The sequence below is a fragment of the Etheostoma cragini genome, chromosome 20 (assembly GCF_013103735.1).
Source record: "Etheostoma cragini isolate CJK2018 chromosome 20, CSU_Ecrag_1.0, whole genome shotgun sequence".
Taxonomy (NCBI): Eukaryota; Metazoa; Chordata; class Actinopteri; order Perciformes; family Percidae; genus Etheostoma; species Etheostoma cragini.
This window is the reverse complement of record NC_048426.1, coordinates 19,380,829-19,405,441: the sequence shown is the minus strand read 5'-3', so window position 1 is coordinate 19,405,441 and position 24,613 is coordinate 19,380,829. Positions and strand designations below refer to the sequence as shown.

At 38.6% G+C, this 24,613-nt stretch overlaps 1 protein-coding gene across 3 annotated transcripts in view; it reads left to right on the top strand.

Moving 5' to 3' along the window:
• Nucleotides 1-24,613, top strand: part of lrfn5a (leucine rich repeat and fibronectin type III domain containing 5a) — a 113,503-nt gene that overhangs the window by 53,480 nt on the left and 35,410 nt on the right. For all 3 annotated transcript variants that reach the window (XM_034858400.1, XM_034858399.1, XM_034858401.1), the window contains one exon: nucleotides 1,219-1,329. The gene's annotated coding sequence lies outside the window, so the exon portion shown is untranslated. The remainder of the gene's footprint in view (nucleotides 1-1,218; nucleotides 1,330-24,613) is intronic.

The window sequence follows — 24,613 nt, the reverse complement described above, 5'->3', positions numbered from 1 at the left end:
ACATCCCTACATCCTCCTGCTTTTTTGGTATCACCCCTCTCTGTCTTTAGCAGTTGCCAACCCCATGCATCCTCTCTTCACCCCTTTTCTGGTCACCCTCCTTTCCACTTTACTCTTTGCCCTAATTCTTTTCTTCGTTGCCTCATTTTGATCCTTCCCTCCATTCTTCCCTCCCTCCATCCCTACCTCCATCCTGCTGGCTCAGCTGGTATAGAAGCAGCCTTTGTTTCAGCTGTGTCCTCTATCCTTTGAAGGAGAAAAGGGAAGAAAAAAAAAGCGTAAGGGAGGGAGGGATATTAGGAAGACATGAAGCATGGACAGGAGAGGACAAAAATCTGAAGGGGAAAAATAGGAAGAAAAGATGGGTTAGAGGATGAATAGAAACAGGTGGAAGTGAAAATGGGAGAAGGATGAAGGAGGAGGAATAGCTTTAGATCAATGGCAAGTGTTGTTCAAGGCATTGACATCCAGTAGCAACAGCATTTGAGGCTTGTGTGTGTGTGTGTGTGTGTGTGTGTGTGTGTGTGTGTGTGTGTGTGTGTGTGTGTGTGTGTGTGTGCGTGTGTGTGTGTGTGGGTGTGTTGGTGTGGTTAGGCTATAGGACATGTGCTCACACCTCCACTTGGTTCAATGGTGCACAGTTGCAGCGCTTTTGTTCTCAGTTAAAGGCCAACCAAGCAGTTTATTAATAATTAGTTGCTTTGAACACAGTCATTGCCGGAGAATCCAGTACAGATGTACCCTATACTGTGCTGTGCATGTTAAAAAAAAGAAAAGGATATGCACTACAAATACACTATAAATGTCACAGGTTGTGTTGTGGAGACTAGGGCTGCACATTAATCGCAATTTTATTGAAATCGCAATATGGAGTAGTGCAATATCCAAATTGCAGCGGCGGCGGGATATAGCAGGTTTAGCACGGATCCTCGCAAAAATCACTTTATAAATGATTTTCATTTTTAGATTTTAATATTTTTCAATGAAAATGAGAATAACAATACAAAAATGATTATTCCCTCTAATATCATGAATCATACCGCATTCACAATATCAATCAAAATAGTTGCAGTTTGATAATTTACTCATATCGTGCAGCCCTAGTGGAGACACAGAAAGTGACTCACATCGTCAAAAGGTTGTTTTTATTTTGTATTAATTATTTCTTTCTGAATCCAATATTGAATACCTATGTTTCCTATGTTTCATCTTCTGTAGGGAGTGAAACCAGAAAGAAGATTTTGGACCTTTACCCTCATCCATGATGTTATAGCCGTGATAACATGTGAATCCTGAAGCAGAGTTTTATCCTCTTTTACATCTCTGAAGGTAAGGAATTTTTTGTGTGTTTTTTTATTGGACTTGCCTAAAGGTGTAGTTAGATGCGGAGTTGCTTTCTTACTGAGAGTTAGATTAGAAGGTTGATACCACTCTCAAATCTGTACGCTAATGCTAGCTGCTTCCCCTCTGTTTCCAGTTCTTATTCTATCCTTAATAATTGTGCTGTGTGACATTTTGGCTTTATCAGACTTTGTTTGCCTATGTAGTGGAAACCTGACTAGTTTTATTTTGTCCTTTTTGAGTTTGCCATGGAAATTGGACTAGCCCGGTTTTGCCCTGTAGTTGAAACCAGGCTGGCCCAGTCTGAACATGTCATTGAAACCAGATTCCGGAAATCAAGCTGGCCCACTTCAATAAGAACCAGACACGCTTCAGGTTGGCCCCATGGCATGATGGCACTTTCATCTTATCAAGACATCTTCACATGTGTCTCATGCTCATCTACTTTTTTAACTTCTCTTATCTTTCCACTAATGTTCTCCAGGCGGGAGTATGGTAGCGTGTCATCTTCATATAGCCTAGGCTTTCTCTGCCAGGAATCCACCTCTAACCCACGTTCCCCCTGAGACTCTGCTGCTGATCTGCACTCTCTCTCTTTTCCCTGGCCTGCTCTCCATTTCCTTTCTTTAGCTGTTAGATCTACACTTCTATCCTTGATACGTCCCTTTGGGATGTAGCTGATTGCTGAACTCAGCTAGAAAGAGGCAGGGGGAAGGGAAGGTGGAGCAAGTGGGGAGATAGAGAGGAATATTTAGAACAGACTGGGTGGGCAAATGAAGAGACATTCAAAACTTTATGAATGGATTAATTCAAGCAGAAATGAAGGTTGAGATACACTGTGTGTGTACGTGCGTGTGCGAGGCTGCGAGCTATACATTGTAACATCTCCTCAGGCACATGTGAATTTCATCCTGACCCTCACAAATCTCACACGTATGCATGTAACAGGTGTCTGCTTAGATATAATCATGGCTAAAGGTGGAAGATTTTCATAACACACTATCCAGTGCTCCTGGGTTTGGATGAACGCATGCATGTGTGTCAGGGTTCATTTTGGAAGCGATTCTCACAGGCCGACTGTAAAACTTTGAATGCAAACTTTCTTTTTATTTCTGTCCACCTGTCTTCTCTTTCTTTTCAGCACCTTTCAATCATCCTTCCTTGCGCCAACACCGAGGGTTAGAGAGGGCTCAGGTTGCTTAAGGGACAGAGAGGAGAGAGAGGGAGGGAGAGATGAGAGATCAAACAGCAGCCTCTGTTTGTTTTATCTTTTTTAATGAACAAAGTGCCACACATTTATATTTGCTTTGGAGTTCACTCAGAGGCCTATACACCAATGAGGGGATTCAACCCGCAACCCTCCAGCTTCTGAGAGCAACTTTAATTAATGCTCTCTTTAGAGCTGGATCACCCTTGTCTGTGTGTGTGTGTGTGTGTGTGCTTGTGTGTGTGTGTGCGTGTGTGTGTGTGTGTGTGTGTGTGTGTATGTGTGTGTGTGTGTGTGTGTGTGTGTGTGTGCGAAACCCTTAACTGCTCAGCAAAACAGATCAAAGTCAAGTCTCCCTCTGTCCCCTACTCACTTTGATGAATGTGGGCCTGGATGGATGGAGGAAAGGGAGGACAGATTAAAAGGGACAAGATGGAGAGAGGGATGAATGAATGACTGAAAGTACAAGGAGTTCAGAATGGATTGACGGATGTCGAGGTTGGAAAGAGTACGTGCAGTGGAAGTAGATGAATGAAGGAGTGGTTGAATGGCTTTGACCTTTCCATCACCCTCTTCAGAGTTGGCCTTATAAGGTGCAGATTAAGTCACATTTTCTCTCCCTTTTCCCTTTCGCCCCCTCTTCACTATTTCAAATCTTCCAGAGAACCATCATTTTCTTCTCTTTCCTCTAATGCTGTTTTAATAGTGTTCCCTCCCTGCTTCTCCTGTTTCTCTACTTCATCCTTCCACCTAACATTTCTTTTAGATTTTGCATTTTCCTTTTGTTCCTTAATATAATTCCCACATTTCTTCCCTTTGCAGCTTCATTCCTGTCATTTTCATATGTCTTGTTACATCCTTCTCTGGCAGTGTGTGTGTGTGTGTGTGTGTGTGTTGAGAGAGAGTGTTTGCTCTCTCTCTCAGACAGTTGAAAGCATGCCTGGATCCCTGGGGGAGTTTGGCAGCTGAGACCTGCCGAGGGCCAGCCAGGCCTGGGTCGCAAAGCTAACCTTTTCCCCCTGCTTTGCCTCTGGCCCTGTGGGATAACAGGTGTGAGCACGGGTGGGAAGAGCAGTCTCCTCTGCTCTCTGGAGATGAGAGGTAAAAGAGAAGAGAGGAAAGGGAGGAAGATAATTCATAAATAAAAATACATAAGACATACACTCTCAGGTATTCAGTCAGTCATGCTTAAAGCTGTCTCTCCCTCTGTTGAGTTTATGTGGAGTTGTTAGTCATGTTGAACAATTCCAAAGGACTATTTTCTTTCTTATTGTTTTCCCTTGGTCCCCAGCAGCAGACAACACACTTACACATCACTCCTAGAATGATACAGATACCGCATATAAGATGCACAAAAGAACAAAGATGTAATTTCATATGGCAATAGATGTGTGCAATACATTTTAAGAAAATAAAAACTGTTGACGCATGATTTGTCAAATGTTAGACTATTAACATTGTTTAAAGACATTGCACAGTTCACCAGGCAGCTAAGGAACAATATTGTATTTACTTCACAGTCAAAATATTTTTTTTGAGTTGGTGCAGAATAGTTACAGTACATGTACATAAACCTTAAAATGATAAGAAAAAACAAGACATCAGAAGAAATAAAATAATAACATACAAGACATGAAAAACATGGCAACTCATCCATGTCCAACACCAAAACACATTTTAAAAGACTATTTTACTTGAATAAAAATAGCTTTTTTCTTGAAAACCTTTCATAAGCCCCTCCAACTCTGCAAAACATGGCCAAATCCCCAGGAAAGACTCCATACAGGGAATCCGAATATGTATGTGCACGCTGATTTGCAAATAGCAAAAAGTAACTCATTATCAATGTCTCCCTGAAAAGTAGAGATTTCTTTTGTGACTTCTTAGAAGACAAATTTAAGATTTACTGATCCTAGCACACTAATACATTAGACAAATAAACTTAAACAGACACTGCTGCTCATTTTTGTCTTGTTTCTTCTATATTAGGGCAATTTCTTCTTGCTCATTTAAATTTGAAATCCAATAGTATTTCATCTTTCACAATGAAAGCCCTTCAGGAATTTGTTATCTTTTATATTGTTAGTGAGTTTCTGTCTCTATGACTACCTCATCACATTGCACAAAGTCATATTGTTTCTGACTTCCTCTCTGAAATCCTTGGCTGTTCTCTCCATCTCTCTGTTTTTCTCTCACCGTAGGCAGCACAGGAAATGGAGTGTGTAAAACAGGATGTGAGGGTAGCCATACTTGTTTATTTTATACTAAAAGCCCACAGCCTGGCTAGAAACCAGTGATCTATGACAAAAATGGACAGAGACAATGAGGATAGGGACACAGACAGAGGCTGGTTCTCTTTTCACTCTGTGGTTGTCATGCTTGTGAAGACATTTTGAGTTACAGAAAATTTGATTACTGCAGTACTGCCAATGAAATTCTGCTGAAATGTGTACAGAAATCACACAGTGAAGGGGAGCTTAATTACATAATGTCAAAACAAACATAGATGCAGAGAAGCAGATGAGATAATTCAACAAAATTAAGATATAATTACTCTCAGCAAGTGAAAGTTTTTAGTTTAATTTTAGGTTAAAGTCAAAAGTAATTTGCATACCGCTAGGGCTGAGCAATAGGCAGAAAATAAGACATCAAGACATTCTTGACCAAATACCTCGATATTGATATTGCGGCGATATTCTAGGGTTGACAATTGGTTCTTTAACAAAAACTCTTCACACTTAGATTAAAGATAAATAATCATCAGTAATATGAACATAACGTCTAAGTGGGGAAAAGTCACATATTAGAACAGCTAGAACAGTCTGGTAAGTTCAGAAAAGTACATCACTTAACTGTAATGCAGCCTTTAAAACCAGTCAAAGATAACACTTATGTCATATCCCGATATTAAGATATCCAAAATCTATCTGCGATGTCTAGTCTCAGATCACAATATCAATACAATCTCGATATATTGTCCAGCCTTACATGCCGCTGTCTATCATGTATAAACTGTGTTTATATCAGTTATTTATTGCTATGTAACAACTTGCTGGGATGTGATAGTATCCATCATAATTGGCATTGTCTTCTAAGACTACAGTATTCTACTTTTAATTGTGATTACACCCGGAAAATACCCCTCTCTGCCATAGTGAGTTCATGTGTAGAATACTGTGAATATAGTAATAATAAGGGAGGGAGGGTTTTTCTAGCGGTAGGGGTTGGTGATAATGTGTTTGCTTGTAAATCAATGTGTTTTGGGTTAATGGGTTAATCAAATATGCAATAGTTGGATGTTTGTTTTAGTGCTTAGTTTAACATTTTTTTATTCCTCTATTTATTATTTTATTTACTGTTTTTCATAAGATCAATGCTGGAGTAAAGTAACATACCACAGATTGTTTACAGACATGTCCTATTCTTAGTGGATTTTTCATTTATTTTCTATTACTTTATTTAGCATGATTGTAGAAGGTCCCATATAAAGATGCTGCTGTTGTACTGAGGCAGATCAGAAATTTCGGTTTACGGGATACAGAAACTAATAATATATTACATTTTTTATTATTATTATTATTATTATTATTATTATATACCTTTAAGCTTTTGTGTGTATGGCAGTTCAGTTCCATTTTCATTAAAGAAAAACCCTTATTGCTGGTGTTGTGGAAGTTCTCTGTACAGCAGGAGAGCAATATTTTTGAAGTGAGACTTTGTTGAAACAAAAATAAAGACAGCTGAGCAAAAGTACTGAGTTGGTCTTTGGTGGATTTTTTAATTATATTTCCCTAGAGAGAAGGGGACCTTGTTTGGAATCATGTCTGATCTTAGCAAAACAATTAATCTTACAATACAGACACGTTGGAGCCTTAAGACGCCTTTCTTCATCTGGCCCTCATGTCTTAACATTTTCTAATGGTCATTTATCTTTAGCTGCTAAAGACAACCTGTGCTTATGTATGTATGTCACATACAAATATAAAATATCCTGAATCTGCTTTCTTATTGATAAACATACAGTAGCTCGGGACTTCTTGGTTTTCAGACTACAGGGCACCAACTTTCAGTTGATAATTTAGGAACAGACAGCTGTGGCTTGAGGGAGGACACAAGTTGAATGAATTGCATGAAGTCATATAACACAAAAGCATAGTCATGCATAATATGATGATGATACATGAATATTATTGAAAGATATATGCAACCATGCTTAAATGTAATTTTGTTCCCCCATTGGAAATTGGTATCTATGTTCTCATCCTTGCATAAGAATATGGAGCAGTTTTGATGGTGTCATATGTTATAATGCTCCATCACATGTGTTAACTGTTACACAGTGAATATTGAACTTCATCTAAGCTTTAAAAAAAGAAAAAGAAATCGCAAAACAAATCATGTTCATAATATCTGGCAGAAAAAAACACAATTATACTTGTTCCACGTTCAGCTCTAATATCCATCTTTATCAGCGTTGAGACCTTAAGTGACTCAGCTGCCGCTGGTACACACCAACACACTAATGTATTTCTATGAGTATTTGAGGATGTTAATGTTTGTACACAGACACCTTGCTTTGGGTTAATTTGTTTTAATTTAATTAAATTCAATTTCATTTAAAGTATCAAATCATTACAAGAGTAATTGCAAAACACTTTACAGACAGAGTAGGTCTAGACCACACTATAATTTACAAAGACTCAGCAGTCCCAGTTATTCCCTCAAGAGCAGGCATTGAGTGCAGTGGCAAGGAAAAACTCCCTTTTAGGGAGAAACCTCAAACAGACCCAGGTTCTTGATAGGCGTCTGTCGGTGCTGGTCGGGGGTGTCGTGAACAGTGGCAATAAAAGTCATCATAAAGATAATGTATCACTAGAAATAGTAGTTGTAGTAGCAGGGCACTGCAGGGCATTACATGGTGTAGTAGGGAGTAGCATGCCACTGAAGGGCATAGCAGAACATAGGACAAAACATAGAACATAACATAGAACATAAATTAGAACAAAGGACATTGGAGGGCACTGCAGGGCATTGCAGGACATAGCAGGGCATAGCAAGACATAGGAGGGCACTGCAGGGCATAGCAGGACGTAGCAGGGCATATCAGGACATAGGAGGGCACTGCAGGACATAGCTGGGCACTGCAGGACATAGCAGGACATACCAGGGCACTGCAGATGTGTAGCAGGGCACTGCAGATGTGTAGCAGGGCACTGCAGATGTGTAGCAGGGCACTGGGCAGGACCACAGTGACAGCTGCAGCCATGATTTAGGTGCCATCCTAATCCAAGAAAAACTGCTACTAAATTAAACTGCTATCACGCAGCCATACAAGGAATGTGTTGGATTTACTTCCTGTTGTGCTTTATAATTTAGCCGTTTCATAAATGCACATCAAACTCTCTACATTTGTGTTCCCACAGCTGCTCTCATTTCCCTTTTAAAACTAATGTAGTCAGTCAGGTAGATTGCAGATGCTATTCTTCCTTCCTTAAATGCGTCTCTACCAACATGTCTGCCAATTTTTTATACCTTAAGTAGTCTCTGTTGTGCACTTTTTCTCATCGCTGTTTCTCCTCCTCTTCTTCCTGCTAAGAACATCTAATCTCTTCCCATTGTCTCTCAGCCATTTCCACTCTTTTTTGTCTTTCTCTCTAACTTACTTTTAATTGAACATCATAGTTTAACATTATAATGTCTCACTGTCTTTCTTTTTCTATCTCTTCATTATATGTCTTGGCTTGTTTAATCGATGTGAGTGTGTATACCTACCTTCCCCTTTGTCTCTAACCCTTGATGCAATCTCTCTTTTCGGTGGTAAAAATATATGCTCTAGGAGATTAACGGATAACCTTTGTGTTTTCTGAGTTCATTTTGTGGTTATTCTGCTCTAATTAAAGCAGAATTTTACCTTGGATACTGCATAATATCTTGCTTATTATTTGTAGTGTTTTAATTTTAGCTGCAGTGCACCATAATGGCTGAAAAGTAGAGCCCAACGATAAAGGATTTTTAAGGCCGATACCGATACGAATATTTGGTAATTTAAAAATCCAATATGCTGATATATATATTTTTTTAAATCCAGAAAAGCGTTACAAAACATAAACAAATTTCCCGAACATTAGCTATTTGTAGTAAATATTTGTCAAACCATTCTGAATTAGGTATTATAGTGATGCAGAGACGTTCAATCCTACACATCATATCCTACAGACTACTGAACAAATCTTTGTTTGGCATAGATTATTGCATAAATCAAACTATACTCACTCTTACAAATGCCTGAATTATGGTGTGTTGAATCTACTTTGGATCTGCCCTCTGAATTGTGCTGCCCCATGGTTGTATTACGCTGCCCCCCCTAACAATGTCCACGAAAGATGAGCAGTGATCAGTCAGTCTGTAGCGCTATGGCCACGTGAGTATCTGAAAACAACAGAGGCTGTACAAAATATATTTTGTATCTTAATTCCTAGTTAATATATTACAAAATTTAAATCATTTAAATGGCATATTACATGTATTCATTTAATAAGAATTTGTATTTTTGTAATTTAATTTTCTAAAAATGTAGTTATATTTAATAAATATTTGCACTTTTCTGTGTATTTCTTCTAATGCTTGTTTACTTTGTTCAAGTTTAAATAAAACAGTCCTACATTTTTGTATCTTATTTTCTGCATTTTCCTTAATAATCAGGTAAACTCATGATACCATTATATCGCAATGGCAATCTTAATCATAGTATTGTAAATTGCAATATAACTTTTTCTCCAAATTGTGCTGCCCTACTCGTATTTTCATTTCCTCGGCGTGGCTTACTAATGTTTGGTGTTAGATACATCTAGAATTTAAAAAAAATTGTTTTCATTGTACAGAATACAATGGAAATAGGAGAACTACTCCTGATTAGTCTAATAAGAAACATATGAAAAACATTGCAAAGACCAAAAACCATTACAGTAGGGAAAAAAGAGTCCAGTAATATAAATTAATTAATTTAAATTTTGCACTAGAATACTAGTTCGTATTGCACTAGGGTACATGTAAATTATTGCATTGCAATAACTAAAATGTCACTGGTATGAATCTATACATCGCACTAGCATAAGCTAAATTATTGCACTACAATTAATGTAATTATTGGTCAAAATTCAGTTTGCCCTTGAAAGTCATTCAATGCATGTCGGCAGTAAGTGTTATGGCCCAGGGTCTGGTGTTCTGTGCTTTGATTTACACCTGTAGTGCCTGCCAGAGGGCAACAGGTCAGTCATGTGGTGATGAGAAGAGTTGTTGTGTACTGTGTGTCAACTGGTGAAATGGCACAGAGTGCGCCTTTTAGCGTGTTCTGGGATGAAAGGAATTACATAGGTTTAGTGAACATAAAAGTGACTTACAGTACATAACCAAATGAATAAACACACAAACAGATGTACATATAAAAATGAGATTAGGTGGGTTTTTGCTTCACTGAATCCCTGATTTGTCCTTATTCTTCCTTCTTTTCTCACTTTTTTCTCTCTTCACCCATCTGCCCCACTATGCCTTTGTTAACTGCTGATGTATGTGGAACATTAAACAGGAAGTGCACTGCAGTTGTCCAAATATGGATGTAGATGGCTGTACTCAGTGGAGAAATATGCTGTCAAGTCCCTCAACAGGAAATGTTCTTCCTACGCCTTCTTAATTACTTGTGTGTGTGTGTGTGTGTGTGTGCGTGTCCGTGTGCGTGTGCGTGTGTGTGTGTTGAGGCTCCAGCTGTAACATCTCTGCATTTGCCATTCTTTCTTACCTTATCCCTCCGTCTCTCCATCTCTGTTTCTACAGACTATATGTCAGCATTCACCATCAGCAATGGTATAATGCTTAACGGTAAAGCAGATAAACATACACTATAGTACAATGATAAGAAGCAGTTTAAATTGTAATTAATTTAATTATTAAGCCATAAAATTAAGGTTAAATGGAAACATCTTAAAAATATTATCTTCATCACTTGGCTCATTGTATCCCTCTTTATGTATTGCAAAGCTGCGGCTCTGTTACTATGTGTATTGAGTCACATATTAATTCCAACATTTCTTCACAATTTGTTTGCAGTATGACTATCTCATCTGATAAACAAGCTAAACTGATGCAGTGGGTGGTAAGAGCCAAGAGATGAGATGTCAAGTTTTCAGTGGTAATTAGAGTTAATATCAAACTATTTGGTTTTGAAACAGCAAAGTGGGGCAGCTTGTAGAGTGTTTGCCTGTCAATCGGAAGGCTGGCGGTTTTATCCTCGGCCTGCAGTCCCATGTGTCCTTGGACGAGACACTGAACCCCAAGTTGCCCTGATGCTGTGCATCGGAGTGTAAATGTGTGTGATGAGAACCTTGCACGGCAGCCTTGGCCACAGTGTTTGAACGTGTGTGAATGGTTCCTGTAAAAGTGCTTTGAGTAGTAGCTTAGACTAGAAAAGTGCAATATAAATACAATCCATTTACATATGTCTCCCAGGAATAAAAATGAGGAAAAGAAAACTGCCCCAACAGCTCACTGTCGAGGAATAACTGTAGGTGTTCGTTTACCTTTGTTTTCTTAACAATGTCCTATGGCCACCGGAGAATCATAGTTTTTTCTCCTAGGGTAAGAAAGGTAACTTTCTGGAGTCCACCACCATGGGCATCGGCTTTTAGTGTTGACAGTCACGGGAAACTTCACTGTTAAACCTGGCAATTTGATCCTACCTAAGAAAATGTAGCTTACAGCTTGCCTCAAACTATTAGCTATTAATTTAAGCTATGTTTATTTTAAATACTCTAGTTAAGTTTACTTAAAATGTATTTACTTAATTTAGTAAGGTTAAAACAAAGCCAAAATACCAAGTACATTTAACTTGTTCTTTCATAGTCTTGCTAACTTAAATAAACTGAAATGGCAGAGGTATAGGAGTATTTTTGTACAGCTCAAGAACACCGATATGCTGGGCTACCCCTGGGCGGGCTTTATCCATGTCAGGAGATGTCACCAATTGGAGATGCATCACTGGCTCTACTGCACTTCCCCTGCCAATTTTCTCTTTGTTCTCCCACAAGCATAAGGCTAACCATAACCGCCTGAAGGCAACCACAATGGCCCATAGGGGACTACTCAAGCTCAGTCTTAGATGCCAGAGGCACCTTTGTAGCATGCACATTTACAGTAGATCCACTGTAACAGCCTGGACTGATTATGCCATGAGACCTAAGAGACAGAGACACAGCTTTAGTTCGATCTGACCACCAACCTTGTGACTCAGTGTGTCCCTGAGTCACATGTGTCTCTTCTTTCTGAACAACAGCTCAATCTAGGAATCCACCACTAGGCCCAGGAAAAGTGTACAGACTGCTGGTGGTGTATTTGGGGTGCAGAACAGAATGCTTCAGTAGTTTCAAAGACAGATGACCATGGACCTCTGTGGGTTGAGCCCTAATTAGTGGTCTAAGCCATTCAAACTCTGATATGCAATATATTCCAGGCGTAGACAGGAAGACGACCATGCACCAGAAGAAGGTTTGAGAATTCATAACATGAAACACTTCCCTTTACTGCAAACACTAACAGTCAGTGATCAAATCAGAATTTGAAAATATCCATCCTTTAGATTTATTACGACAACTGACAAACTTTCAATATTTGTGCAAAATGTGTGGCCTTAAATATCTAATAAGTTCCAATTAATTTACAGAAGTAGAAAAGCCATCCTTCTTGGAGATGTGAAAGTAGGGTTAGCCTGCCTGGTTCTGATGGGTACATTTTTCCAAAATTGTAAAAATTAGTAAAGTGAGTAAGTGACTAGCAAAATATTGTAATTACACTACAGTATGTAGTGGCAATTGCTGACCTCTCTCACACTTAGCATTACCACAGGTCATGTTTTTCATGCCAACTTACTGTGGGGACTCTAGTGGGGACTGATGTGTGTACACATGTGCTTCTATATGCTACAATCTGACATCAGGTTTGCCTGGATCACTCACTGTACATATAGACTAGAAAATATTGGAAAGATGGTCCCACATTGACATTCTGTATTTGTCTGAATGGAATAAAAACATGCAGGCTATCTGCCCTCAGTGGCAGATTCAGTTGTTGGACATCCCTCTGCTAAGCAATAGCTGTGCATTCAGGACCATGGAGAGCTCTTCCCTTCTACTAAATAGTCTTTGCCGTCTGTTCAGCTTCAGTTATAACAGTCATATGGCAGGGATCACAGATTAAGAATTGAAACTCAGCTTCTTTGCATAATATGGTGGTTGTAACGCTAAATCTTCAACTTAAGCACCATGAAAATAACTGTTCCATAACTTCACACATTTCAATTTTATTGAGTGTTTTAGCTTCTTTTTAGAGCAGGTGAATCCAGTTACTTGCTTGCAGAGACACAATGTCTCGGCAATTGTGGCCTTTTGAGGTCGACAGATGGAGATTTAAGCTCCAGTTGTATGGGCAGATACCCACAGCATTATTCTTCACTCCATTTCTAATTCAAACGTTATCCCCTCTCTTATCTCTCGGGGACCAGCCTCATGTCAGTACAGCTGATGATAACACTTGGTTGCCTTGTTGAACCAAAACAAAATCTATTATCTAGTCTACTAACTAAAAATCCCTTTTCAATCCCAGTCAATAGGGTTTGATTACATGTCTTTTCAAAGGAAATCACACAGCTTTGTTTAAGGAAAACACTATGGAAGAGCTGCTATTATTTCCTTATTCCGCTTCATAAAGTAAATTTAATGTAAATGAAACACAATTCCACACGGCCAATAAGGTTTAAAAAATCCCCCCCATAATTTGGGGTATGCCAGTTTATCAAATCGCTAACTATTCACATTATTATGATATCTGTGACACGTTTAAATAGAGTATTTATGAATAAACATTTCACAGAATTCACAGGGTGACTCTAATTTGGGAGCTTTTTCGAATTTACACACACACACACGCACACTCACACACACACACACACACACACACACACACACACACACACACACACACACAGACAGACACACACACATGTATCATCTTTCACAGTAGCCAGTGACAAGTGACAAGTAGTTTTTGATGGATAAATGTAGATCAGTCACACTCCTAGTTATTATAAAGCAATCAAACAGTGACGTGCAGGTATTTGTATGCAAGGGTCAATACACACACAATGTGGTTATTTATGTATGTTTGTATGTGTATACACACAGCTGCACACACATACAGTGGTGATCTCTATGTGACCTAGATACTGTGGTGATTAGCCAGTGGCTATTGATAAGTCTCTGACACATGAAAGGCAACATAGCACATGCTTCCTCTCGCTCTCTCTCTCACACAAACACAAACTTACACACATACACGCACGCAAACACTTGCGCGAGATGGATGGCATAAGACCTGGTTAAAACAAGCACTGTCAGACTTAACTAAACAGAATTTATGACATTACTATTGATGGAATTCATAAGTCAATGAAGGGGATATGGATGAAGTTTTCACTCAGAAGTCTAAAAGCAATTAAATTACTTAAATTCAGTATTTCCTAACTTTGTATTTAAATACTCCAAAATAGTTCAGTGTAAGTTTGGCAGCATACGGCTTTACTCTATAGTTCATGAAACTGTAATTTGAAACCTTTCTCCATTTATAGGTTTTGCAAAATATATGTTTGTGTTAATTAAAACTGGTTTAGTTGCATGGCCTGAAATGAATAATAAATGTCACTTCTAAAAAAAAAATTACATTGCATCCCACATAGGATGTAGTATCTCTCAAGACATTTTGGGCAGGGGTAAGATGCTGGTGTACATACAGTACATACAGTACAAAATCATGGCGCTTTAGTTCAGGTCATTGCTGTTACAGCAGAATTGTCATTAGACAAATCAATGCCAGTTGTGTAACTAGTTCAAGTCAATACTGTAATGCTTGCAAGCAACCTGGGGCCAATTGACCAGTGTAATAACTGCACAGTCTTTGCAGTTTGTCTTTGCCCATGTGAAATTGAAGCGGCAGGGGTTTCTTGAGTATCAACAGAGGTGTATGTTGATCCATCCTTTTCTATGCCCTTCAACATTCAGCTAAATAATTTATTATTAACCACACCCAGGGGTTAAATTGGACTGGGGCTGTCTTGGCTCAGCATACGCTTTTCTATGTCATCAGGGGATTCTTAACTTAGTACATCTTCAGCAATGCATATATTTCCCCACTTTTCTGTCTTAATAATTCAAACAATGACTAAAACACATTTTTTTTTAATCTGTAGAGAATACAGTCCTACATGAGGTGATGCAAGGACTTGAGAACATCAGAACTATCACATGGTTTCCGTTTTTCTGTCAATGGGCTTAGAAGCTATCCGGCAGATCAGCAACCTTAAAGTACGTGTCAATACACACGTTGTCTTCCCGGATAAGATCGCCCCGCTTCCTTTGCAGGCTAGTGGGCTTGCTACCAGTTACTCTTCAATGACCACTGACCAGCAAAGAAAACAGTCTACACCCTCTTACAACCGCGATGACTGCAGCTGATGGGACAACCGCATCACGTGGGACTGGCTGCTCCTAGATTTCCAAACCAACCATAATGGTGGCTCGTTCGGAATATGCTAAGATTTAGAAATCTGTTATTTTACAAAAATAGTTCACCAAAACCTGTTTAACAAAACATTTTAAGTAAGAAATAGGGTATGCATTTGCTGAATCTGTCTTTATTTTAGATCGACAAAGGTCAGTTTACAAGATTTTTGTCAGTTTTTGAGAGCCATACCGGCCGCTCCTCATTTGCATTAAGTTGGCTGGATTCAACTTTGTGCAAATTTGGAGCGGGCAGCCCGAAGCCCTGCTTCTCCAAAGTTTCTGCGACACAACTAAAATGCATTACATTACTGCTCCCATTGAAATGAATGGGAAGTGTTAAAATGACGCTGACAACGGACACCCACCTTTAGTCTAATTAGTGGAAAATACACCTTAACGCTGGTTGCCACCCGCCATAGACAGAAAAAGAAGTCAAAGTGAAACATAAATTCTAAACACCACTTGAGGTAGGCTTGAGATAAAGATTAAGTGCCAAGTTCACCAACATTTCAAGCAGCTGATTCTAAGTGCAAAGTATACACCATGATTATTTTCAGAATATTCCTTCTGTAAAATGTAACTGTTAGAGAAACATTATATATTTATAGCTGTCATTGTAATACCGTGAAACCATGATATTGTGTTATTACTGCTGAAGGTTATCATGCCATCAGTATCAATATCTCATACTGGCCTTTGCCTAGGTGCACTCTACTTTGAGGAAGTGCTACATTAACACTCTTTATTTACCATTATAAGTAAATTTATTCATGCACTTCTCCAGCAGTGCCCTGCCACTCATTCTACCAATTTGCCACACACCTGGGAGCTGCCTCAAACTGTCGAACCCTAGTCTGCTATTTTTAGCTGCTGAGGAGCGTCACTGGAGCATGGAAGGGCAGCTAAGGAGTCTTGCTTAAGGGAACCTTGGCTATGACTATAAACAGAGAAGAGTGCGGTTACTTGCAAATTCTTAAATTTATATTCAAAGACGACACAGCAGCCCGGTTTCAGGTGGCCTTTAAGGGAGAAGAAAGTACTGGAAAACAGCTCTTGACTTGTCCACAAGCCCCCTCTGTTCCCTTTAAAGTACTCTGACTATTTTTATAGTCTATGACACGATGGGACACAAGGAGCAAAGTAAACATGGAGAAAAAGGTTTATGCAAGTTTAATATTTTCCCCACATAGCTGATCTCTCTTACTCTCCACATCTCTTGCTGTGATTCACCTTTATTTATTTCTCTCTTGTCCTTTATTTTGCTCTGTGACGAAATGTCTTAAAAATGTATGGCTATTCTTCTTTTCTACTGTTTTTTTTTTTTTAAATACAGAATGCATTAAGGCATTTTTTGTGTGTGCGACTGTGTGTTAAATGTGCTGCCTATTAATAATGAAAGATTGTGTTCATCTTTGAATCCGTGTAAATTATTTAACCAAGTCCACATGCACACAAATACTGTACAACCCTACAACAGACATGCTGCTCATCACCACAGTACCTCTCTCTTTTTTTCCACCTCTCCCTCTCCTCTTTTGCTATGTGTCTCATTTCTCATTGAATACCGCCATTGGACATTACAAGGTCAAGACAGCTTATCTCAGGAAGTAAACATCTCAGTGTGCTGGCTCGGGACTAGTCATTTCATAGTCAAACTTCAGGTTCAAACTTCATCAAGTCTCCAGTACATCACTCACCTGGGTTCACCGAGGGAAAAGCTGTATAAAAAGACTTTATTTAGTAACTGTGATAACAGCATGGGGGGGGGAGGTCCACTGTTTATTTAAGCACAGAGTCTGGGTCTGTTCTTTATATTTTGGAAATGCATTTCCATTTATATTTTAGTTGGATGAGTTACTTTATTTAAATTTGTTATACTTTGCAAACATTGGTGCCCTGCTGTTTAAGATAACAATTTACATTAGAAGTTAAAAGTGTTTCTGAAGAGCATTTCTATGAATTCTTGCATGTTCAAGCATTTTCCAAACCAGCACTTGAGAACAAATGCAATATTATCTTTCCGCAGTGATGATGATACTGCGTTTAATGACTTATTTAACTGTCTGTAAGCAAGCTATGTATCCTGAATTCATAAATCACAAAGTCCATGTGTAGTGAGGGATACAAACAAATGTTTTTATGCCTATAATTCTGTCTGAAAATGAAGGTTAATGTGCAGCCAACAGCCACTTTTCGCTCTCTGCCTTTTATGATTCATGTTATCGGATGGGGGGAAATTTTAGAAAGTAGACTTGGATTGGTAGCTGCTGCTCCATGAAGGCAGACATGAATTGTGGATGTAATGTTATTATCATTTCTGTTTTAGACCTGTACTGTGTATAACCATGTGGTAAACATGTATTCCCCCAATATGATTTTTCTCTCTGTAGCATCATAAAGGCCAAAGTGTAGCTTTTTTAAAAAGAGTTGGGGAATGTATGCACTCTGCCTACAACATGTTAACATCCATCCTATTATTAGAAGGATGACCTCATACTCTTAAATTCAAACAAATTCTAAACACCCCTCGAGGTGGGATTGAGATAAGAATTAAGTGCCCAGTTCATCAACACTACAACTGTAAGAAGTGTAAAGTTCACACCATGATTCCTTTCAGAATATTCCTTCTGTAAAATAGTTAGACCTCTTCTTGATGGCTGTCAATGCTGATCTCTGACTATTGATTGGATCTGCCAATATTGGACCGACCAAAGGTGAATTACCATCCTTTATTCACAAAATAATGACTATAAACAAAGAAATAATGGTGGTCATTATTGAGTCATTTATGAATGAGAAGAAGGCGCCCTCACCAGAAACCTTTTTACAATTGGGAGAACAAGGCATAATGTTAATGTGCAATGTTATCCGCAGAAATTTGATTATAATGGCTGCTAATTTTATGGCTGTGTTAATTTAACCTCAAGAGATGTTCAATTCATTTATTTAAAGTTTAAAGGAAAATCATGTAGCATATGTTGGTAAAGAGCATAGGAAACAGTAAAGTTCATAATTTAAAGGCCTGGTATACCCGATCAGAACGGCATGTTTACCCTTTCTTTACGATGGCTGGCTTTGCACTTTGATTGTGGCTGTTTACTACTCCTTTTAACACTTTTGATTTCAAACATGGTCAGACATCATGCCTTGTGAATTTCAGATTAAGCATATTGAGTCTTAGTTGGTTACAGTAGCTAGTCAATATTTATTTCTCTGTCATGCCAACCATTTAACCCATACCACATGGGATTTCAAGATATTGCCATACATCAAACATGGAGACATCATCTGTTTACACATTTACAATACCAAAAGCAAAACATGACACACACTTCTTTATACTACTACAGAGGTTATTTTTTGTCAACCCCTAGGTTTTCCCCAAGTAACTAGCAAAATTAAATGTCTCATTTGCAAAGCCAACCCAGTATTATTATTCTCATTTAAAAGACTGATAAACAAAGTGTTTTGTGGTTCCCAGTAAAAATAAAACCAATGGATGCGCTGCCAACTAAACTGGAACAGAACAAACTTAGTGGTGTTGCAATTGAAAAGTGTTAATTCGCTAGTAAATACTTAATACCATTAGCCCTTAGCTATAAAAGAACAATCTGGAAAACCCCATGCAACTAACCTGGCTTTTAGGTGGCTGTCAGCTATAAGATGGCAGTTTGAAGAAAATAATGGTGCCATTTGGAAAAAAGCAAATGAGATATAACCTTATTCTGATTGGCTAAACAATGATTTTTATTCTAATTGCATGTAACATCTCCAACAGAGACCTCTAATAGGTGTCATTAGCAAGGATATAACAGTACTTTCCAGCAACAAACACACAGGGAATATCAATGAATGGCATAGATTGGGATCTTGAAGATAATGTAGTTTGCATCTGGTGCAACATTAACAACACAGGTGTTCACAGATGAACCTGGAATGCTTTGGGGAAAGTTAAGTCATCTCATATTTTGGGATCTAACTCAAGATGGCTATAATTAAATTGGTGTCTATTGTATTGAGGATTTATAGCATGAAATATGAGTTGGTAAAGTCTCAAATAACAAGATTGTTGTCCTTGTCTGTGCAAATTCAAAGTCTGTTTGGATCTTCTTTCAAAGTGGAAATCTAGTTAGATAGAAATAGATCATTAAAGTAATTCACATTCAAGGTAACATTCCAAACTAAAGGGGCTGTTGGGGATTGTCTAGTATGCTTGTTAGAGACTGTAGCTGTTTGATTGCCTCTGCACCAACACAGAAAAAAGTCAATAGCTGACATGTGAGGGGAAGAGAAAGCTGCTCCTCTTGTAAAAAATGTGGTTGCTGTGAGATTTTCCCAGTGAGATTTTGACTGTTTTATTCTTAATTGGTTGGAAGATGAAACGTGGCTGCTTCTTCGTTATCATTTCAACTGCGGTCTCTCTCTCCCCCTCGCTCCCTCACACACTTCCTACGATCTCTGTTGTCAAAGGCACCAGTGCAGTACAGTAGAAAATAGATGAGAGATAGACAGCCACGGAGATGAGAGAGACACACAGGCTATTTTCAGACACCACACAAAAACACACACACACACACACACACACACACACACACACACACACACACTCACACACACACATAAACCAATAATGTGTTATTAAAAGCTAATGCCATAATATGTTTGCAATGCCCTCCCACAATGCGCTGCTCTGTAGGCCAACCCCATTTACTGATCTGCATATAAACAAACAAAAACAAGATCTTGTGTGTGTGTGTGTGTGTGTGTGTGTGTGTGTGTTTGTATGCTGTTTTTTTGTGTATTCTTATGTAAGCATACAGCCTCCTCTTGCCTCGAGCGTGATGATGAAAACTGTCATCCTCCCACCTCTCTCTCTCTCTCCCGCTCTCTTTCTCAATCCATTCAAATCAAATGTGCTCCATTGGCATAACAGAGATATTTCTAGGCAAACATAACCTTTTCCGACACACTCAAATAGCTAATTAAATATGAATTTCAAATACATCAACAACAATGTACGCTTGAGGTTTGTTGCTGGAACAGTGTGACACAATGTCAGATGTTAAGATCCCCACACAGTTGAAGGATTGCAGAGTAGAGGCAAGTCCGTGAATGATCCTTCAGTCAGTCAATAGACACTGCGAGAGAAAAAGCTGCCTGTGGGTGAATGAACGCATATGGAAGTTGTTTAAACCACTTTGTTTGAAAAAGGACAACAGCTTAATCATACACTTGACTCATGAAAAAAGGACAAAAATGTACAAAAGAGCTTTATTGTTTCCTAAAATAAGCAGTGTGTTACACTATTCATAATACTTTTGCTTTAATCAAAAATAATATTGATGCCCTGTATTGTAATGCATTCAGCTGTGACAGTTATGGAAAGGCAAATACTCCCACTCAGTGAAACCTTTCTCACTACAGGTGTGTCCATTAGGCTCCTTCTTCAGAGCACTTATTTGGTCCAGCAACTTGTCACTTTTTCCAAATTGACCAATTACAGAAGAGGAGGTGCAATTTAAACTGGTCAATGGTATTTTTTACGACAGCCGACACAGTGGAAAAATACATAAATACAACAAATAGACACTGTGGGGAGATTGCCTGGGAACTGTACTGTATCGCAAAGCAAGATTTAAGTTAGCTTTTTTCTTCAGCCGATTTTTATCACGCTTTAGATTTGAAGTGGCGATAAGAGGCTGAGATAAAACGCTGTATGAAATAACTTTGTAATACGAGATCCCCTCAACTTTACCACATTTCTTCTGCAGTTTCAGGCCATTGTTTTGCCGTCTGACTACAATTTGGATCTCCCTGTTCTCATAGTGTTGTTTTCAGTCATAGCAGGCAGCCATTTTTGGAAAATAAATATTAATGTTGCTCTGAAACGGCTCCATGTGTAAAAAAGCAACTGGTAGGTAGGTACATTTGCAATTCAAGGTTAAAGGTGATAATATGCGAATGTTAACTTGGGGTCTGGGCATGCGATTGCCCAGGTCTCGCTCGCAACTGGCATAATGTATGGTCTAACATTCCAGAGGTTTCTGGGAATCCAGATCATCAGCAGATTCACATCAATTTCATACAAAGACATGAGAGACATAGGTCACCCCCGTGAAAATGCTTCACATGAAAATAATTAATAGTCCTTAATGCACGTATGCACTTTGCCCAATTAAATTAAGTCTTATGTCTGTCTGTATGTGTGTCTGTGTCTGTCTCCCTCCCATTTTTCCTCTCTGCGATTTTGTGGCCCTGGGACGCGTTCCTATGTCCCAGTATGTTATTTGTAACTGTTTTTGAATGTTATGTTTACATTCTTTTTCTGATCATAAAAATCAAAATGAAAATTGGATCACAAAAAAAAAAAAATCAGTTGATTATGAATGCAAATATTGTATTGTCTATACTAGTTGTATAGACAGCTATATATTAACTTTATAAAGTATTAATATGTCAATCAAATTGAGCGTGTACCATTGAGGCACCTTATCGCAGTGGCTGGGCTTTGAATCTTGCATAAGGCTCTTTGCTGAAGGTCTTACCCTCTCTTTCCCCTTTTCCTCTCTGTCACTATGTAAACAAAGCATAAAATGCCTTATAAGCAGCTAATGATGTATTTGTACTTTATGGCATTTCAAAAGTTTGCTTCAAACGTTCTCAACAGTTGAATGGAAAATGTGTATTCTCTTGTTCTTGTCTCTTTTACTGTCTCCATTGGTGTTACGCAATTATTACTAAGCAAGATCACGTAATGTAGACTGTGATCTTGCTTTGTCTACTGTATTTCACTCCATTACTGTCACTGTAGGTCTTTCATAAATTCTAATAGAAAGCTGTCTGACCCAATTCAGACTGTTTGAATAAAATATTTTAAATAAATATTAAATTTTACCCTAGATAGCCCATTATGAAAATAAATCATTTCTGAGTATCTTATTTCCATTAGTATTTTAGTATTTTTTTTTCCTGATCTCTCTCATTCCAAGTTATCCTTTTACATCAGCTTCCTACAGTTTATTTTCATATATCATGAATTTCACAATTTACTTTTTCTTAACTTCATTGTTTTTGCTTGACAACAATACAGTACATTCTGATTGTACATTACACATGCATTCTGATTAAGGCTATCATCCCTTATGGTTGTGCTTAATTTGTTCATAATTATACACTCATTTTGTCCCCACATGCATTTCAAACAGCAAAACATTGTTTGAACGCATACTTTTCCAAAATATATGGGAAGAGAAAAAAAACAAAGCAGCAAACAGTGTTTAAAGTCATTTACAGGTCAATAAACTAAAAGGACCATATTCACTACTAAAAGTTCTGTTTTCTAAACTAAACAGAATGTTCACTTTGAGGAATTACCCAATCAAAGCACATTAGCAGTTACTGCAACTTAAATTGAATGGCACATTGAAATGAATGTGAACCTATCATTGCTCTGAAATTTGGTGAAAAGTAATGCACGCATAATCCATATGATGTCAAGACTCAGAACTTAATAACATTAATGATATAGTGATATAATAGAGAATAATGGAACAACACACAAATGCCCAAACATAGTTTATCCTTTCCAAATAGTCTGTTCAGAATTTATCATGATACGATCTAAGTTCAAATACCTTGAGATTTTGTGAGGGTGTGTGAATGTGTGGGTACTAGTGGAAGCCTGTGTCTTGTGCGTGTGTGCATAAGCCGGGAAGATACAACATTGTGAAGCAGAGTATATCTGGCAGATTTGGTCTCAGTAGGAACTTGGACGCGGTTGTTTAAATCAAAATACTATATGTGCATGTTCGTGTTTGTATTTCTGTGCATCGGTATATTAAAAACACTAAATCCACACAGTGCTTTCCCTTGTGTAAATGTTGAGGAGAATTGATTGTAACGTCAGGATAGAATAATGGGATTTATTTTGTCCAAAACGTATCTCACCCTCTTCTTTATACTTCTTGCAGGGGATGTGTGCTGTTGCAGTTTGGATGACAGGGTGAAATATTTGGTGTCATTTTATCAACAGCAAACACTACTATGCCTGCCTCTTAGAGGATAAAAACGGCAGCCAAGAAAAATCAGCACTTGTTCATAATAAAAGCTCAGATTGTGTTTCACATTAAGAGAAGCTGCAGCCTGTGGTAGAAGTGAGGAAGAAAAAGGAAGCTTTGGCTTGTGCAGTGTAGTTTTATGGAAGACATTGTTGTACTGTGCAACTAACACCTCTTAAGGCATTTTCACACCTATTTGGTTTGCAGCAGTCATTTTAACCCTGGAGTGGTTTGTTTGGCTGTATGAGAGCTCTATTATCACTGAAGCAGACCTTGCTGAGAGGCTGGTGTGTCACTAAATTTCCAAAAAAGCTTTATTGGATTGAGAGTGTGATCCACTGCAGTGGCAGGACACACTGAGTGTTAGGGGTTAAATAAGCTGTGAACTTTTAATTAAGGACTCAGTGTGTCCCACACAATCAAAATAACACAATGTTTGCACCACACATTCAACACCACCCGCCTCATAAGGCTTTTCCTTATTAATTTCCTTTTTTACCAATATTAAAAACATGCATTTGTTGAGCTGCATTTGCTTTCCCTGCTCTCCTTCATCCCTCTGTCACTTTACACACACCCACATACACAACCCCTCCCCTCCATGCACACGGAATCTGTCTCCATGAAAACAGGGCCCCAACTTAGCAACTTTGTCGCTAGATATAGCGACTTTTCAGACCCCGTTAGTGACTTTTTTTCAAAAAAGCAACTAGCGACAAATCTGGCAACTTTCTGTAAAATAGTCACCAGGATTGTCCAGCGAGCATGCAAGGTATTCCTTTCCTGTGGTCGCCAAAACAATCACCTCTCTCTGAATCTTTTGTGTGAGGAGCAGCCCCTTCCCTCCTCTTTCTCCTCATGTGTGCCAGCACTGCACACAGTGCACAGGCAGGTAAAAGAGGGGAGGAGGGAGAGCGTGCGGGGGCCGGTATAGGTCCAAGAGACAGCGAGACATAATGAGGCCAGAAATATGCAAATGAGTGTATGATGTCATTCTCCCCCACCACAACAAATTGCTTTCTAATCTGTGTGAAACAAGGGTGACTCACTCCCTGATTTTTTCATAGCGCCTGTAAATCCCAGCATAAAATTCAGTTGTGCATCTTTATGTACTTGGCTGTGAAGCTCGATTCTCGATTTTTCTGTGTTCTGGCAAATTCGATCATTGAAGTGTTGTTTTTTCTATCTGTGTTTTCATCTGCAAATGGCCAGTGGACATGTTCCGATGAGAGTACAGACAATTGCTTTAACAACACACATTGAGTCCGTGCGTGTGTGTGTGTGTGTGTGTGAATTGTGCATGAATATGTGTGTCACAGCTCAGACAGACTGTTACTTCAAAAGTAAGCAGGAACTCTTTTACCACTTCTTACTCCTTTTCTTTTAGCTTGAGAAACCTTTTCAAT